General features: G+C 40.7%; 1 non-coding gene across 1 annotated transcript; it reads left to right on the top strand.

Moving 5' to 3' along the window:
- Positions 1 to 9,852: 9,852 nt before the first annotated feature.
- On the top strand, positions 9,853 to 9,966 carry LOC140280718 (U5 spliceosomal RNA). Its single transcript, XR_011909649.1, has one exon. It is a non-coding gene; the product is annotated as a U5 spliceosomal RNA (small nuclear RNA).
- The last annotated feature ends 8,724 nt before the right edge of the window (positions 9,967 to 18,690 follow it).

Below are 18,690 nucleotides of genomic sequence, written 5' to 3' on the forward strand. Positions count from 1 at the left end.
TTTGTAAAAACCGGGAAGAAAAGGCTCGAAAGCCCGACTATACACCATCAAAAAGAAGGTTTGAATGTCCATCAATAATTGTTATAGAACAAGAAAGTAAATTTTCGAATATCAAACCGTACATGATCATAAGCGGGAGAGGAGGTGTTCCGCTGTAAGACGGTGTGAATGTCCGACCATAGTTGGTAAAAAGCGGGTAAGAAAAGGTTAAAATACCCGACTGTACACAATCAAAAGAGGGAGCGGAGTTGTTCAGCTAAGAGAAGATGTGAAAGTCCGACCATGGTTTGTAAAAAGCGGGTAAGAAAAGGTTCGTATGCCCGAATATACACTATCAAAACCGGAAGTGTAGGTGTTCGGCTGCAAGAAGGTGTGAACGTCCGACCAAAGTTTGTAAAAAAGCAGTTAAGAAAAGGTTCGAATATCTAACAAAACATAATCAAAAGCGGGAGCAGAGCTGTTCGACTGCAAGTAGGTGTGAATGTCAGAGAATAATTTGCAAAAAGCTGATGAGAAAGGGTGAGAAATCCCGACTATACACCATCAAATGCGGTAGCGGAGTTGTTCGGCTGTGAGTAGGTGTGATTCTCCAACCATAATTGCTGAAAAATGTGTTAGAAAAGGTAAAAATGCCGGACCATATATCATCAAAAGCGGGAGAAGTTGTGTTCGGCTGCAAGAAGGTGTGAATGTCCAGCCATAATTACTCACAAACGGGTAAGAAAAGGTACTATTGCCCGACAATGTATGATCAAAAGAGGAGCGGAGGTTTTCGGCTGCAAGAAGGTCTGAATGTCCACCCATAATTACTGAAAAATGGGTAAGAAAAGGTGCGAATGCCCAACCGCACATGATCATAAGTGGATGAGAAGGTGTAGGACTGCAAGTGGGTGTGAATGTAAGATCATAATTTGTAAAAAGCGGGTAAGAAAAGGTAAGAATGCCCAACCATAAATTATCAAAAGCGGCAGCAGAGTTTCGGCTGGTATTTATCAATGTCTAGAGAGATTTCAACAAAAAACAACGTTGTACTTTGCAGTAAAAGAAAGTGCCAATCAAAAGTTTTAGGAATCCGAGAATAAGCTTATTTTCATGAGTTCTGCACGATTTCGGATTTTATGTATAAAATGAATTTCTTCACGCAAACTAAGTTAACACTGCTTTGTCCTTCATATTTATCAATGTCTAGATCGACTTCAACAAAGAACAACATTGTATTTTGCAGTAGAAGAAAGAGCAAAACTGAAGGATCAGGAATCCGAGAATAAGCTTCTTTTCATACGTTCTGCATGATTTGGGATTTTATCTATAAAATCAATTCCTTCACTCAAACTATGTTAAAACTGATTTGTCCTTCATATTTACCATGTCTAGAAATATTTAAACAAAAAAACAACGTTGTACTTTGCAGTAAAAGAAAGAGCAAATCTAAAGTTTCAGGAATCCGAGTATAAGCCTGCTTTCATGAGTTCTGCACGATTTCGGATTTTGCTATAAAATGAATTGCTTTGATCAAACCAAGTTAAAACTGCTTTGTCCTTCCATATTCATCAATGTCTAGATCGACTTCAACAAAGAAAAACATTGGACTTTGCAGTAGAAGAAGTTGAAATCCATCAATTGATAAATATGAAGGACAAAGCAGTTCCCACTTGCCCATAAGAAAATAAGCTTATTCTCGGATTCCTGATCCTTCAGTGTTGCTCTTTCTTCTACTGCAAAATACAATGTTGTTCTTTGTTGAAGTCGATCTAGACATTGATAAATATGAAGGAAAAAGCAGTTTTAACTTGGTTTGAGTGAATGAATTCATTTTATACATAAAATCCGAAATCGTGCAGAACTCATGAAAATAAGCTTATTCTCGGATTCCTAAAACTTTTGATTGGCTCTTTCTTTTACTGCAAAGTACAACGTTGTTTTTTTTGTTTAAATCTATCGAGACATTGATAAATATGAAGGTAAAAGCCGTTTTAACATAGTTTGAGTGAAGGAATTGATTTTATAGATAAAATCCCAAACCATGCAGAACTCCTCAAAAGGGGCGTATGGCTTAATCACAAGTGTGGTTCTTTCTCATTCAGGGTAGCATGAGGAAGTTTATGCTTGAAATATATGTAGAAATGGGTACATATGAAGGACAAAGCAGTGTTAACTTAGTTTGAGTGAAGGAATTTATTTTATACATAAAATCCCAAATCATGCAGAACGTATGAAAAGAAGCTTATTCTCGGATTCCTGATCCTTCAGTTTTGCTCTTTCTTCTACTGCAAAATACAATGTTGTTCTTTGTTGAAGTCGATCTAGACATTGATAAATATGAATGAAAAAGCAGTTTTAACTTGGTTTGAGTGAATGAATTCATTTTATACATAAAATCCGAAATCGTGCAGAACTCATGAAAATAAGCTTATTCTCGGATTCCTAAAACTTTTGATTTGCTCTTTCTTTTACTGCAAAGTACAACGTTGTTTTTTTTGTTTAAATCTATCGAGACATTGATAAATATGAAGGTAAAAGCCGTTTTAACATAGTTTGAGTGAAGGAATTGATTTTATAGATAAAATCCCAAACCATGCAGAACTCCTCAAAAGGGGCGTATGGCTTAATCACAAGTGTGGTTCTTTCTCATTCAGGGTAGCATGAGGAAGTTTATGCTTGAAATATATGTAGAAATGGGTACATATGAAGGACAAAGCAGTGTTAACTTAGTTTGAGTGAAGGAATTTATTTTATACATAAAATCCCAAATCATGCAGAACGTATGAAAAGAAGCTTATTCTCGGATTCCTGATCCTTCAGTTTTGCTCTTTCTTCTACTGCAAAATACAATGTTGTTCTTTGTTGAAGTCGATCTAGACATTGATAAATATGAATGAAAAAGCAGTTTTAACTTGGTTTGAGTGAATGAATTAATTGTATACATAAAATCCGAAATCGTGCAGAACTCATGAAAATAAGCTTATTCTCGGATTCCTAAAACTTTTGATTTGCTCTTTCTTTTATTGCAAAGTACAACGTGGTTTTTTTGTTTAAATCTATCGAGACATTGATAAATATGAAGGTAAAAGCCGTTTTAACATAGTTTGAGTGAAGGAATTAATTTTATAGATAAAATCCCAAATCATGCAGAACTCCTCAAAAGGGAGGTATGGCTTAATCACAAGTGTGGCTCTTTCTCATTCAGGGTAATATGAGGAAGTTTATGCTTGAAATATATGTAGAAATGGGTACATATGAAGGACAAAGCAGTGTTAACTTAGTTTGCGTGAAGAAATTCATTTTATACATAAAATCCGAAATCGTGCAGAACTCATGAAAATAAGCTTATTCTCGGATTCCTAAAACTTTTGATTTGCACTTTCTTTTACTGCAAAGTACAACGTTGTTTTTTGTTGAAATCTATGTAGACATTGATAAATACCAGCCGAAACTCTGCTGCCGCTTTTGATAATTTATGGTTGGGCATTCTTACCTTTTCTTACCCGCTTTTTACAAATTATGATCTTACATTCACACCTACTTGCAGTCGAACACCTTCTCATCCACTTATGATCATGTGCGGTTGGGCTTTCGCACCTTTTCTTACCGATTTTTCAGTAATTATGGGTGGACATTCAGACCTTCTTGCAGCCGAAAACCTCCGCTCCTCTTTTGATCATACATTGTCGGGCATTCACACCTTGTCTTACCCGCTTTTTACAAACTTTAGTCGGACATTCAAACCTTCTTGCAGCTGAACCACCTCCGCTCCCGGTTTTGATCATATATGGTCTGGCAATAGTACCTTTTCTTACCCGTTTGTGAGTAATTATGGCTGGACATTCACACCTTCTTGCAGCCGAACACAACCTCTCCCGCTTTTGATGATATATGGTCCGGCATTCTTACCTTTTCTAACACATTTTTCAGCAATCATGGTCGGAGATTCACACGTACTCACAGACGAAGAACTCCGCTCCCACATTTGATAGTGTATAGTCGGGCATTCTCACCCTTTCTCATCAGCTTTTTGCAAATTATGATCTGATATTCACACCTACTTGCAGTCGAACAGCTCTGCTCCCGCTTTTGATTATGTTTGGTTGGATATTCGAACATTTTCTTAATGCTTTTTACAAACTTTGGTCGGACGTTCACACCGTCTTGCAGCCGAACACCTCCGCTTCCGCTTTTGATGGTGTATAGTCAGGCATTCGAGCCTTTTCTTACCCACCTATTACTTACTATGGTTGGACATTCAAACCTTCTTGTAGCCGAACACATCCGCTCCTGCTTTTGATGATGTTTGATTTGGCATTCGCACCTTTTCTTACCCATTTTTCAGTAATTATTGGTCGGACATTCACACCTTCTTGCACCTGAACACCTCTGCTCCCGCTTTTGATGGTGTATAGTCGGGCTTTCGAGCCTTTTCTTCCCCGATTTTTACAAATTATGGTTGGACATTCAGACCTTGCAGCCGAAAACCTCCGCTCCCTCTTTTGATCATACATTGTCGGGCATTCGCCCCTTGTCTTACACGGTTTTTACAAACTTTAGTCAGACATTCACACCTTGCAGCTGAACCACCTCCATTCCCTGTTTTGATCATGTGTGGTCTGGAAATACTACCTTTTCTTCCCCCGTTTGTGAGTAATTATGGCTGGACATTCACACCTACTTGCAGCCGAAAAACCACCTCTCCCGCTTTTGATGATGTATTGTCCGGCATTCTAGTCTTTTCTATCACATTTTTCAGCAATTATGATCTGACATTCACACCTACTTGCAGTCGAACAGCTCTGCTCCCGCTTTTGATTATGTTCGGTTGGATATTCAAACCTTTTCTTAACTGCTTTTTACAAACTTTGGTCGGACGTTCACACCTTCTTCCAGCCGAACACCCCCGCTTCCGCTTTTGATTGTATATATTCGGGTATTCGAACCTTCTCTTACCCGCTTTTTACAAACCATGGTTGGACTTTCATACCTTCTTGTAGGTGAACAACTCCACTCCTGCTTTTGATGATTTATGGTTGGACATTCGCATCTTTTCCTACCCATTTTTCAGTAATTATGGGTGGATATTCACATCTTCTTGCAGCTGAACACCTCCTCTCCCGCTAATGATCATGTAAGGTTTGATATTCCAAAATTTTCTTTCATGTTTTAAAGCAATTATTAATGGACATTCACATCTACTTGCAGCCGAACACCACCTCTCCCGCTTTTGATGATGTATGGACCGGCATTTTTACCTTTTCTAACACATTTTTCAGCAATTATGGTTGGAGAATCACACCTACTCACAGCCGAACAACTCCGCTAGCGCATTTGATGGTGTATAGTCGGGATTTCTCACCCTTTCTCATCAGCTTTTTGCAAATTATTCTCTGACATTCACACCTACTTGCAGTCGAACAGCTCTGCTCCCGCTTTTGATTATGTATGGTTGGATATTCGAACCTTTTCTTAACTGCTTTTTACAAACTTTGGTTGGACGTTCACACCTTCTTGTAGCCGAACACATGCACTCCTGCTTTTGATGATGTATGGTTGGGCATTCGCACCTTTTTTTTACCCATTTTTCAGGTATTATGGGTGGACATTCACACCTTTTTGCAGCTGAACACCTCCTCTCCCACTTATGATCATGTGTGGTTTGATTATCGAAAATTTTCTTTCATGTTTTCTAGCAATTATTGATGGACATTTAGACCTTCTTGCAGCTGAACACCACCTCTCCCGATTTTGATGATGTATGGACCGGCATTTTTACCTTTTCTAACACATTTTTCAGCAATTATGGTTGGAGATTCACACCTACTCACAGCCGAACAACTCCGCTACCGCATTTGATGGTGTATAGTCGGGCATTCTCATCCTTTCTCATCAGCTTTTTGCAAATTATGATCTGACATTCACACCTACTTGCAGTCGAACAGCTCTGCTCCCGCTTTTGATTATGTATGGTTGGATATTCGAACCTTTTCTTAACTGCTTTTTACAAACTTTGGTTGGACGTTCACACCTTCTTGTAGCCGAACACATGCACTCCTGCTTTTGATGATGTATGGTTGGGCATTCGCACCTTTTTTTACCCATTTTTCAGGTATTATGGGTGGACATTCACACCTTCTTGCAGCTGAACACCTCCTCTCCCACTTATGATCATGTGTGGTTTGATTTTCGAAAATTTTCTTTCATGTTTTCTAGCAATTATTGATGGACATTTAGACCTTCTTGCAGCTGAACACCACCTCTCCCGATTTTGATTATGTATGGACCGGCATTTTTACCTTTTCTAACACATTTTTCAGCAATTATGGTTGGAGATTCACACCTACTCACAGCCGAACAACTCCGCTACCGCATTTGATGGTGTATAGTCGGGCATTCTCACCCTTTCTCATCAGCTTTTTGCAAATTATGATCTGACATTCACACCTACTTCCAGTCGAACAGCTCTGCTCCCGCTTTTGATTATGTTTGGTTAGATATTCGAACCTTTTCTTAACTGCTTTTTACAAACTTTGGTCGGACGTTCACAATATCTTGCAGCCGAACACCTCCGCTTCCGGTTTTGATAGTGTATATTCGGGCATACGAACCTTTTCTTACCCGCTTTTTACAAACCAAGGTCGGACTTTCACACCTTCTCTTAGCTGAACAACTCCGCTCCCTCTTTTGATTGTGTACAGTCGGGTAATTTAACCTTTTCTTACCCGCTTTTTACCATCTATGGTCGGACATTCACACCGTCTTACAGCGGAACACCTCCGCTCCCTCTTTTGATGATGTATGTTTAGGCATTCGCACCTTTTCTTACCCATTTTTCAGTAATTATGAGTAGACATTCACACCTTCTTGCAGCTGAACACCTCCTCTCCCGCTTATGATCATGTGCAGTTTGATATTCGAAAATTTTCTTTCATGTTTTCTAGCAATTATTGATGGACATTCAGACCGTCTTGCAGCTGAACACCTCCGCTCCCACTTTTGATGGTGTATAGTCGGGCTTTCGAGCCTTTTCTTCCCCGGTTTTTACAAATTATGGTTGGACATTCAGACCTTCTTGCAGCCGAAAACCTCCACTCCCTCTTTTGATCATACATTGTCGGGCATTCGTACCTTTTCTTACCCGCTTTTTACAAACCATGGTCGGACTTTCACACCTTTTAGTAGCCGAACAACTCCGCTCCCGCTATTGATTGTGTACAGTCGGGTATTTTAACCTTATCTTACCCGCTTTTTACCAACTATGGTTGGACATTCACACCTTCTTACAGCAGAACACCTCCGCTCCCTGTTTTGATTATGTATGGTTTGACATTCGCACCTTCTCTCACCCGCCTTTTACTATGGTCGGCCATTCACAGCTTCCTCTCCACCATACTTGTATGGTGGGATATTCACACCCACTTGCATCCGAAGACCTCCGCCCCCACTTTTGTTGATATTTAGTCGGTCATTCGCACCTTACCCGCTTTTGGCAAACTATGGCCTTCTTGCAGCCAAACACCTCTGATCTCGCTTTTGATGATGTAAGGTTGGGCATTCAGACCTTGCTTCACCTGCTTTTCACCAAATATAGTCGGACATTCACACCTTCTTGCAGCCGAACACTTCCGCTTTTAGTGTTCTATGAGGCATTCACATATTTTTTTTCACCGTATTTTATAGATTATGGTTGGAAATTCTCACCCACTCTCATCCGAAGACCTCTCCTCCCGCTTTTGTTAATATATAGTCGGGCATTCGAACCTTTTCTTACCCGCTTTTTACAAATTATGGTCGAACATTCACACCTACTTGCAGCTGAATACTTCTGCTAGGTATGTATGGTTGGCATTTGCACCTCTTTTTATACTGATTGCTGAAGATTAAGTTGTTCTTTCTAAAACTACAAATTTTTTTTAATTGTTGAAACTTGATTTGAAGTGGATAAATAAGGAGGACAAACAGTTTTAAGTCAGGCTGATAGAAGGAATTAATTTTATAGCAAAATCTGTATTTCGTCATATGTCGAGAGATGCTTATTGCTGAAGAAGTTCTTTCTCATTCTACAAAGTACAACGTTGTTTATCGTTGAAACTTGATTAGACATGAATAAATATGAAGGACAAAGCAGTCTTAACTTGGTTTGAGTTAATGAATTCGTTTTATAGGAGAATCCGAATTCGTGCATAACTCATAAAATAGAGCTTATTTTCGGATTCCTGAAGAATGAGTCTGGTTCTTTCTCATAATACAAAGTTTGTTGTTTATTGTTGAAACTTCATCAGAAGTGAAGAAATAAATGAATGCCTATCAACAAATGTGGGATCTAAACTCTAGTGCTTCCTCTAAAATAATTTCCTTTCTCAATTTAGAAATGTGTGTGTGTAAGTCACAACACCCGTGACACCAAAACGGCTTTCTTTTCTCTACACTCTGCACTATGAGCACACACACCAAATCAGAAAGGCTTTTTTCTCTCTTTTCTACATTATGGACTGTGGGGACACAAAACCGCTCTCTCTTTTTTTTTTTTGATTGTGTGCCAGGGCGTTGTCTCACGTATTAGATTATGCTTAAGATACGAATGGGTTTATCAGTCACATCAGAATCCATACATACTGATCCTCCCGTAATAAAATGGTCGGATCTTATCAAACACACTTTGTTTCTTGTGACAATCAAGTCAGCGAAACAGCGTATACACGTCAAGACACTGAATCAAGTTTGCCACAAGAACTCATAAGTTTGGCTGTATTGCTCTGCCGTCAGCAATCATACACCCATTTTATTTTCGTGAGACATGTGCAAGCACCTGTTCATCTACTGTTCTATCACTATGAATTAGTGATCTATTATCAATAAGGATACTTCTACAACTACTATCAAAGTATGTCCGGACTTCTTATGTTGTCAGTTGCTATATATGAATAAGTGGGTAGCTACTGACAAGCATTAAGCATGTCACACAGCCCAAACATATAATATTTCAGGACACACCACACAGTTAACAACCACAGTGAAGCGTGTCAAAGCCCAAACATGTAACATTCAACAGGACACTTACACAACACATTCAAATCAAACAGTCAGACAACATACAAGAACATATACCCCAGCCGGCATTGCTCCCTGCCTATTTTCGTACAGCACACTATGTGTGCGCACACCTTTATTCACAAACTCTTCAACTTATACTCTTTTACCGAAGCTGCTACAGCTCGATTGGCCGAATACCCTTTGATCCTATTTCGGTGAATTTGACATCTGCCTTACATATAACAGATTAGCGGTTTAGCAGTTTTAATTTAGTTTGAGTGAAGGAATTCATTTTATAGCAAAATCCGAAATCGTGAAGAACTCATGAAAGTAAGCTTATTCTCGGATTCCTGAAACTTTAGATTTGCTCTTTCTTTTACTGCAAAGTACAACGTTGTTTTTTTTGTTTAAATCTTTCTAGACATGGTAAATATGAACGACAAAGCAGTTTTAACATAGTTTGAGTGAAGGAATTCATTTTATAGATAAAATCCCAAGAGTCTGCTGAGAAAAGAGAGTGAATGCGAAGTAGACTTTAACACGGCTATGGGAGCGAGCCGAGTGTGGGCTAACCGGGAGAATTGCTTGAAAGAAACGCGACACCGAATGAGCGATCAGAACAAAGCCTCAATACGGGATTCTCGTGGTGTTTTTGTTGCTGCCTTGTCTTTTGCACAGAGTAAAAGACAAGGCAGCCATCGATTGTTCCTAGTTGGTCAGCCGAGGAGCAAGGGGGGGGGGGGGGAGCAAGCGTCTCAACAAAGCAAAGCTCACCATGGGGAAGGTGGCTATGCCAACTAGCCTGATGCCCTGCTCCCGCAGTGACGGATAATCGTACTCTGGTTTCTCTTCATAACATACAAGTCTTTCGCCTTTTACTAAAGATTTCTGTGGAGAGCAGCACTAATGAGTTGTTTCTATTTTTGGCAGGCTTTACCTTTGCGGGTGAAGCCCTTTCTGTCTGTGCAAAAGAAATCTTGTTACTGTGCAGAGTGACTTCTCTGAGTAGAGTCGCCTTACTTGTTGCGACTGTGCCGATGTTCGAAGCTGGAGTGCAAAGTTGTTGCTTGAATGGTGCTTGCTGGAGCGTGCGGGAGTGCAAAGTTATACCATTTAAAAGGGCTGAAGAGTGCTCAGTGCAGCGGGTGGGCGACACTCTGGCCACCTTGAAAACCGAGGTTACATCCACTACCAGGGGCAGCCCAAGTTCTGCCGCAAGTGTGGTGAGCATGGGCACCTGGTTGAGGCTTGTACCAAGGTGTTATGTGGGAAGAGCAGAGAAATTGGGCAAACTTTTGGAGAGTGTCCAAATGGCAGGAAATGTAATCTCTGTGGAGAATTAAATCACCTCTTCAGAGATTGCCCTAAATCTTTTGCCAACAAATTAAAGACGGTAAAGCCACAGTCAAGCCAACAAAGAGAAGGACCAAAGGTGGCAGTTGGTGAACAAAGTGAAGAGGTTGACCCAATAAATTCAAACTTCCCGCCAAAAGCTTGGATTGGAAGTGAGGAGCAAAAAGGGGAGGGGCCTGTAGAGGCCTCACCACTCAGTGTTGAAGTCTGTGAGAATTCACAGGCAGAGGGTGGAGCTACGCTAAATGAGGAGGAAGAGCAGACAGGTGAGTCTAGTGAAGATACTCACCTCCCCGAAAGTCAACAGCCGAAGAGGACGGCATCTGAGCCTCTGATTCTCCAGTGGTATCAGAGAAGAGGGGAAGGGTTAGGTCCCTTTCAGACAGTTCTTCAGTGGAAGAACCTAGAGTCTTCCCCTCCGACTCACCAAATGAGGTCTCCTTTTTAACTTCAGCTCTGCAATCAACCCCCAGGGACTCAAAGTTAAATGCAACATTGCGTCAGAGGCCAACACCGAGAGTCCGAAAAGGAAATATAGATCACCCTACTCACTTTTCACCTAAAGAAATGAAGGAAGAGCTAGTTTCCCAAGAAATAACCTGTGTGTAATTTGTTTTGATAACTTAGAAAAACGAAAATGACATACCTACTTTCCTTTATGCTTTTAATGGTTCTCACCTTCTCAACACTAAATGTGAGAAGTGTGAAATCAAAGACAAGAGCCCAGAGTATTTTATCCTTCTTAGACTCCATAAAATCAGATGTGTTTTTAATACAAGAATGTGGACTACCTTTTTTAAAAAACCATAGACAATGGGAGGAAATGTGGCCCCATTTATCGATATGGAGTGGCTCAAATCAAAATAAAAATGATGGTGTGGCCATTCTAATTAAAAATCCGCATGTTCTGGTGAAAGGTAGCACAGTGGTGAGAGACGGACGGGCACTTTTAGCACACTTGAATTTTATGGGGCAAGACTTTAACCTCTTAAATATTTATGGTTTCAATGGAAAAAATTAAAGGTATGACCTTTTAGAAGATATACAGCTTTACATGCTAGGGCAAGTACCTTTAGTTGTAGGAGGGGATTTTAACTGTATCTTGAGCAGGAAAGATAGAAAAAGAGCAGGGGTAGATTTTAAAGTGGATAAGACTTCGATTTTACTTCAGGGCATATGCAGGGATTTTAAGCTTACTGACTGTTTTAAAACCATGCATCCCAGAGAGGAGGGCTTCACCTGGTTTAGTCATGATGGCACCAGAGCCTCTCGCATTGATTATTTCTTTACTAGAGATTGCCCACCCACTGATGTTAGATTAACCCCTGTTTTCTTTTCAGACCACCTTATGCTCTCCTGCACCCTTTCACCCCCTTCTGGTGTGACGGTAGGAAGTGGTCTGTGGAAACTCAACTGTTCCCTGTTGGAGGATGAAATCATAGTCAGTCAGTACAGGGAATGTTTTAAAGAGTGGCAGACCCTTCAAGACCTCTACGAAACACATGCACAATGGTGGGAAATGGTGAAGGAAACGACCCAGACTTTTTTTAAACAGCAAGGTAAACGTAAAAAAAGGAAAGAGAATAGATGTATGATGGGACTACATAAACGCTTACAGCGCTACTTTAAACTAAATCAGTGTGGCATAATCTTTAAAGAAGAAATCAAAGATGTCAAAAAGGAAATGTCAGTTTTAGCAGAAATAAAGAGTAAAGGAATTTTTGTAAGAAGCAGGGAGCAGGAAATTGAGGAAGGTGAAAAAGAAAGAAAGTTATAAATAAAAAGGAGTGTATTCAAAATCTAAAAAGAGAAGATGGGTTTTTAACAAAATCCACAAAAGAGATGATTGAAACTGTACATACCTTTTATAGTAACATGTACAAAGAGAAACCAGTGCACTTGGAAACATCGGCAGAAATCTTAAAATTCGTTGACAAAACCGTAAAAGAGAATGCACACTTGACACAGAATTTTACTGCTTTAGAGTTAAAAAAATGCCTAACAGGTTTTAAGAGAAGTCGAGCTCCGGGTTTAGACGGGCTTCCTGCAGAATTCTATCTGACCTATTGGGACCTTTTATCATCAGACATTTTAGATGTTTTTAAAGATTTTGAAAAACTCGACCGACTGCCTGACAGTTTTAGAGTGGGAATAGTGACTCTACTTTATAAAAAAAATGATAAGACTGACCTAAAGAATTGGAGGCCCATCACACTTTTAAACTTTGACTGTAAACTTTTTAGCAAGGTTTTAGCGACACGGATGTCCTCTGTTTTAGAGGAGGTAATTCACCCAGACCAAGCTTGTGCCATCTCAGGGAGACAACTCACCGACAGCCTCGTACTGATTCGAGACATCATTGATTACGCTAGAGACAGAAACACCCGGCTTGTCATCTTAAATTTAGACTTTGAAAAAGCATTTGATCGGGTCTCGCATCAATATCTCTTTCAGGTGTTGCAGCCATCGAAAAGGGCCCGATTGTTCCTACTTGGTGAGCTTTGCTTGGTTGAGACGCTTGCCCCCCCCCCCCCCGCTCCTCGGCTGACCAAGTAGAAACAATCTATTCGATGGCTGCCTTGTCTTTTACTCTGTGCAAAAGACAAGGCAGCAACAAAAACACCACGGGAACACCGTATTGAGGCTTTGTTCTGACCGCTCATTCGGTGTTGCGTTTCTTTCAAGCAATTCTCCCGGTTAGCCGACACTCGGCTCGCTCCCATAGCCGTGTTAAAGTCTACTTCGCATTCACTCTCTTTTCTCTGCAGACTCTTGGGATTTTATCTATAAAATGAATTCCTTCACTCAAACTATGTTAAAACTGCTTTGTCGTTCATATTTACCATGTCTAGAAAGATTTAAACAAAAAAAACAACGTTGTACTTTGCAGTAAAAGAAAGAGCAAATCTAAAGTTTCAGGAATCCGAGAATAAGCTTACTTTCATGAGTGCTTCACGATTTCGGATTTTGCTATAAAATGAATTCCTTCACTCAAACTAAATTAAAACTGCTAAACCGCTAATCTGTTACATGTAAGGCAGATGTCAAATTCACCGAAATAGGATCTAAGGGTATTCGGCCAATCGAGCTGTAGCAGCTTCGGTAAAAGAGTATAAGTTGAAGAGTTTGTGAATAAAGGTGTGCGCACACATAGTGAGCTGTAGGAAAATAGGCAGGGAGCAATGCCGGCTGGGGTATATGTTCTTGTATGTTGTCTGACTGTTTGATTTGAATGTGTTGTGTAAGTGTCCTGTTGAATGTTTGGGCTTTGACACTTCACTGTGGTTGTTAACTGTGTGGTGTGTCCTGAAATGTTATATGTTTGGGCTGTGTGACATGCTTAATGCTTGTCAGTAGCTACCCACTTCTTCATATATAGCAACTGACAACATAAGAAGTCTGGACATACTTTGATAGTAGTTGTAGAAGTATCCTTATTGATAATAGATAAACTAATTCATAGTGATAGAACAGTAGATGAACAGGTGCCTGCACGTCTCACGAAAATAAAATGGGTGTATGATTGCTGACGGCAGAGCAATACTGCCAAACTTATGAGTTCTTGTGGCAAACTTGATTCAGTGTCTTGACGTGTATACGCTGACTTGATTGTCACAAGAAACAAAGTGTGTTTGATAAGATCCGACCATTTTATTACGGGAGGATCAGTATGTATGGATTCTGATGTGACTGATAAACCCATTCGTATCTTAAGCATAATCTAATACGTGAGACAACGCCCTGGCACACAATCAAAAAAAAAAAAGAGAGAGCGGTTTTGTGTCCCCACAGTCCATAATGTAGAAAAGAGAGAAAAAAGCCTTTCTGATTTGGTGTGTGTGCTCATAGTGCAGAGTGTAGAGAAAAGAAAGCCGTTTTGGTGTCACGGGTGTTGTGACTTACACACACACATTTCTAAATTGAGAAAGGAAATTATTTTAGAGGAAGCACTAGAGTTTAGATCCCACATTTGTTGATAGGCATTCATTTATTTCTTCACTTCTGATGAAGTTTCAACAATAAACAACAAACTTTGTATTATGAGAAAGAACCAGACTCATTCTTCAGGAATCCGAAAATAAGCTCTATTTTATGAGTTATGCACGAATTCGGATTCTCCTATAAAACGAATTCATTAACTCAAACCAGGTTAAGACTGCTTTGTCCTTCATATTTATTCATGTCTAATCAAGTTTCAACGATAAACAACGTTGTACTTTGTAGAATGAGAAAGAACTTCTTCAGCAATAAGCATCTCTCGACATATGACGAAATACAGATTTTGCTATAAAATTAATTCCTTCTATCAGCCTGACTTAAAACTGTTTGTCCTCCTTATTTATCCACTTCAAATCAAGTTTCAACAATTAAAAAAAAATTGTAGTTTGAGAAAGAACAACTTAATCTTCAGCAATCAGTATAAAAAGAGGTGCAAATGCCAACCATACATACCTAAAAGGTGGAGCGGAAGTATTCAGCTGCAAGTAGGTGTGAATGTTCGACCATAATTTGTAAAAAGCGGGTAAGAAAAGGTTCGAATGCCCGACTATATATTAACAAAAGCGGGAGGAGAGGTCTTCGGATGAGAGTGGGTGAGAATTTCCAACCATAATCTATAAAATACGGTGAAAAAAAATATGTGAATGCCTCATAGAACACTAAAAGCGGAAGTGTTCGGCTGCAAGAAGGTGTGAATGTCCGACTATATTTGGTGAAAAGCAGGTGAAGCAAGGTCTGAATGCCCAACCTTACATCATCAAAAGCGAGATCAGAGGTGTTTGGCTGCAAGAAGGCCATAGTTTGCCAAAAGCGGGTAAGGTGCGAATGACCGACTAAATATCAACAAAAGTGGGGGCGGAGGTCTTCGGATGCAAGTGGGTGTGAATATCCCACCATACAAGTATGGTGGAGAGGAAGCTGTGAATGGCCGACCATAGTAAAAGGCGGGTGAGAGAAGGTGCGAATGTCAAACCATACATAATCAAAACAGGGAGCGGAGGTGTTCTGCTGTAAGAATGTGTGAATGTCCAACCATAGTTGGTAAAAAGCGGGTAAGAAAAGGTTAAAATACCCGACTGTACACAATTCATAGCGGGAGCGGAGTTGTTCGGCTACTAAAAGGTGTGAAAGTCCGACCATGGTTTGTAAAAAGCGGGTAAGAAAAGGTGCGAATGCCCAACAATGTATGATCAAAAGAGGGAGTGGAGGTTTTCGGCTGCAAGAAGGTCTGAATGTCCAACCATAATTTGTAAAAACCGGGGAAGAAAAGGCTCGAAAGCCCGACTATACACCATCAAAAGTGGGAGCGGAGGTGTTCAGCTGCAAGACGGTCTGAATGTCCATCAATAATTGCTAGAAAACATGAAAGAAAATTTTCGAATATCAAACTGCACATGATCATAAGCGGGAGAGGAGGTGTTCAGCTGCAAGAAGGTGTGAATGTCTACCCATAATTACTGAAAAATGGGTAAGAAAAGGTGCGAATGCCTAACCATACATCATCAAAAGAGGGAGCGGAGGTGTTCCGCTGTAAGACGGTGTGAATGTCCGACCATAGATGGTAAAAAGCGGGTAAGAAAAGGTTAAATTACCCGACTGTACACAATCAAAAGAGGGAGCGGAGTTATTCAGCTAAGAGAAGGTGTGAAAGTCCGACCTTGGTTTGTAAAAAGCGGGTATGAAAAGGTTCGTATGCCCGAATATACACCATCAAAAGCAGAAGCGGAGGTGTTCGGCTGCAAGATATTGTGAACGTCCGACCAAAGTTTGTAAAAAGCAGTTAAGAAAAGGTTCGAATATCTAACCAAACATAATCAAAAGCGGGAGCAGAGCTGTTCGACTGGAAGTAGGTGTGAATGTCAGATCATAATTTGCAAAAAGCTGATGAGAAAGGGTGAGAATGCCCGACTATACACCATCAAATGCGGTAGCGGAGTTGTTCGGCTGTGAGTAGGTGTGAATCTCCAACCATAATTGCTGAAAAATGTGTTAGAAAAGGTAAAAATGCCGGTCCATACATAATCAAAATCGGGAGAGGTGGTGTTCAGCTGCAAGAAGGTCTAAATGTCCATCAATAATTGCTAGAAAACATGAAAGAAAATTTTCGAAAATCAAACCACACATGATCATAAGTGGGAGAGGAGGTGTTCAGCTGCAAGAAGGTGTGAATGTCCACCCATAATACCTGAAAAATGGGTAAAAAAAAGGTGCGAATGCCCAACCATACATCATCAAAAGCAGGAGTGCATGTGTTCGGCTACAAGACGGTGTGAACGTCCAACCAAAGTTTGTAAAAAGCAGTTAAGAAAAGGTTCGAATATCCAACCATACATAATCAAAAGCGGGAGCAGAGCTGTTCGACTGCAAGTAGGTGTGAATGTCAGATCATAATTTGCAAAAAGCTGATGAGAAAGGGTGAGAATGCCCGACTATACACCATCAAATGCGGTAGCGGAGTTGTTCGGCTGTGAGTAGGTGTGAATCTCCAACCATAATTGCTGAAAAATGTGTTAGAAAAGGTAAAAATGCCGGTCCATACATCATCAAAATCGGGAGAGGTGGTGTTCAGCTGCAAGAAGGTCTAAATGTCCATCAATAATTGCTAGAAAACATGAAAGAAACTTTTCGAAAATCAAACCACACATGATCATAAGTGGGATAGGAGGTGTTCAGCTGCAAGGTGTGAATGTCCACCCATAATTCCTGAAAAATGGGCAAAAAAAAGGTGTGAATGCCCAACCATACATCATCAAATGCTGGAGCGGAGTTGTTCGGCTGTGAGTAGGTGTGAATCTCCGACCATAATTGCTGAAAAATGTGTTAGAAAAGGTAAAAATGCCGGTCCATACATCATCAAAAGCGAGAGGGGTTGTGTTCGGCTGCAAGTAGGTGTGAATGTCCAGCCATAATTACTCACAAACGGGTAGGAAAAGGTAGTATTGCCAGACCATATATGATCAAAACAGGGAGCGGAGGTGGTTCAGCTGCAAGAAGGTTTGAATGTCCGACTAAAGTTCAAATATATTAAAGAAAGCGGGAGGAGAGGTCTTCGGATGAGAGTGGTTGAAAATTTCCGACCATAATGTATAAAATGCGGTGAAAAAAAGGTGTGATAGAAAAGGTGGAGCGGAAGTGTTCGGCTGCAAGAAGGTGTGAATGTCCGACTATATTTGGTGAAAAGCAGGTGAAGCAAGGTCTGAATGCCAAACCTTACATCATCAAATGCGAGATCAGAGGTGTTTGGCTGCAAGAAGGCCATAGTTTGCCAAAAGCGGGTAAGGTGCGAATGTCCGACTAAATATCAAAAAAATTTGGGGCAGAGGTCTTCGGATGCAAGTGGGTGTGAATATCCAACCATACAAGTATGGTGGAGAGGAAGCTGTGAATAGCCGACCATAGTTTGGAAAAAGCGGGTAAGAAAAGGTTTGAATACCCGAACATACACCATCAAAAGAGGGAGCGGAGGTGTTCCGCTGTACGAAGGTGTGAATGTCCGACCATAGTTGGTAAAAAGCGGGTAAGAAAAGGTTAAAATACCCGACTGTACACAATCAATAGCGGGAGCGGATGTGTTCGGCTACAAGAAGGTGTGAAAGTCCGACCATGGTTTGTAAAAAGCGGTTAAGAAAAGGTGCGAATGTCCGACAATGTATGATCAAAAGAGAGAGCGGAGGTTTTCCGATACAAGAAGGTTTGAATGTCCCACCATAGTTTGTAAAAAGCGGGTAAGAAAAGGTTCGAATGCCCGACTATACACCATCAAAAGCGGGAGCAGAGGTGTTCCGCTGTAAGACGGTGTGAATGTCCGACCATAGTTGGTAAAAAGCGGGTAAGAAAAGGTTAAAATATATACCATATTCTGGGAGCTACTGTACCCCCAGAAGGTACCCATCCCGCCCCACCCCACTCAACCCAACCCCACTCCGGAGGACCTCTACAAAAAACAAACAAACAACAACAAAAAACAAACAAACAAACCACCCGGTCACACCAGTCGCAGCAGCCCGGGCCTGAGACCCACCATCACCCAGGCCCCCCCAGGCCCCCCCTCAACAGGTGCGCTCTTGTGAAAAAGCAAACAGCGGCAGCAACAAAAACACAATGGGAACACCGTATTGAGGCTTTGTTCTGACCGCTCATTTGGTATGGCGTTTCTTTCAAGCAATTCTCCCGGTTAGCCCGCACTCGGCTCGCTCCCAGAGCCGTGTTAAAGTCTACTTCGCATTCACTCTCTTTTCTCAGCAGACTAAAAGAAAGTTTCATCTTGGGCTCCCTGAAACTTGCATCCTGCACCGCTGTTTGCTTTTTCACAAGAGTAGA

This window comes from Leuresthes tenuis, unplaced genomic scaffold, assembly GCF_036924035.1.
Source record: "Leuresthes tenuis unplaced genomic scaffold, fLeuTen1.0.hap1 SCAF_21, whole genome shotgun sequence".
NCBI classification, from domain to species: domain Eukaryota; kingdom Metazoa; phylum Chordata; class Actinopteri; order Atheriniformes; family Atherinopsidae; genus Leuresthes; species Leuresthes tenuis.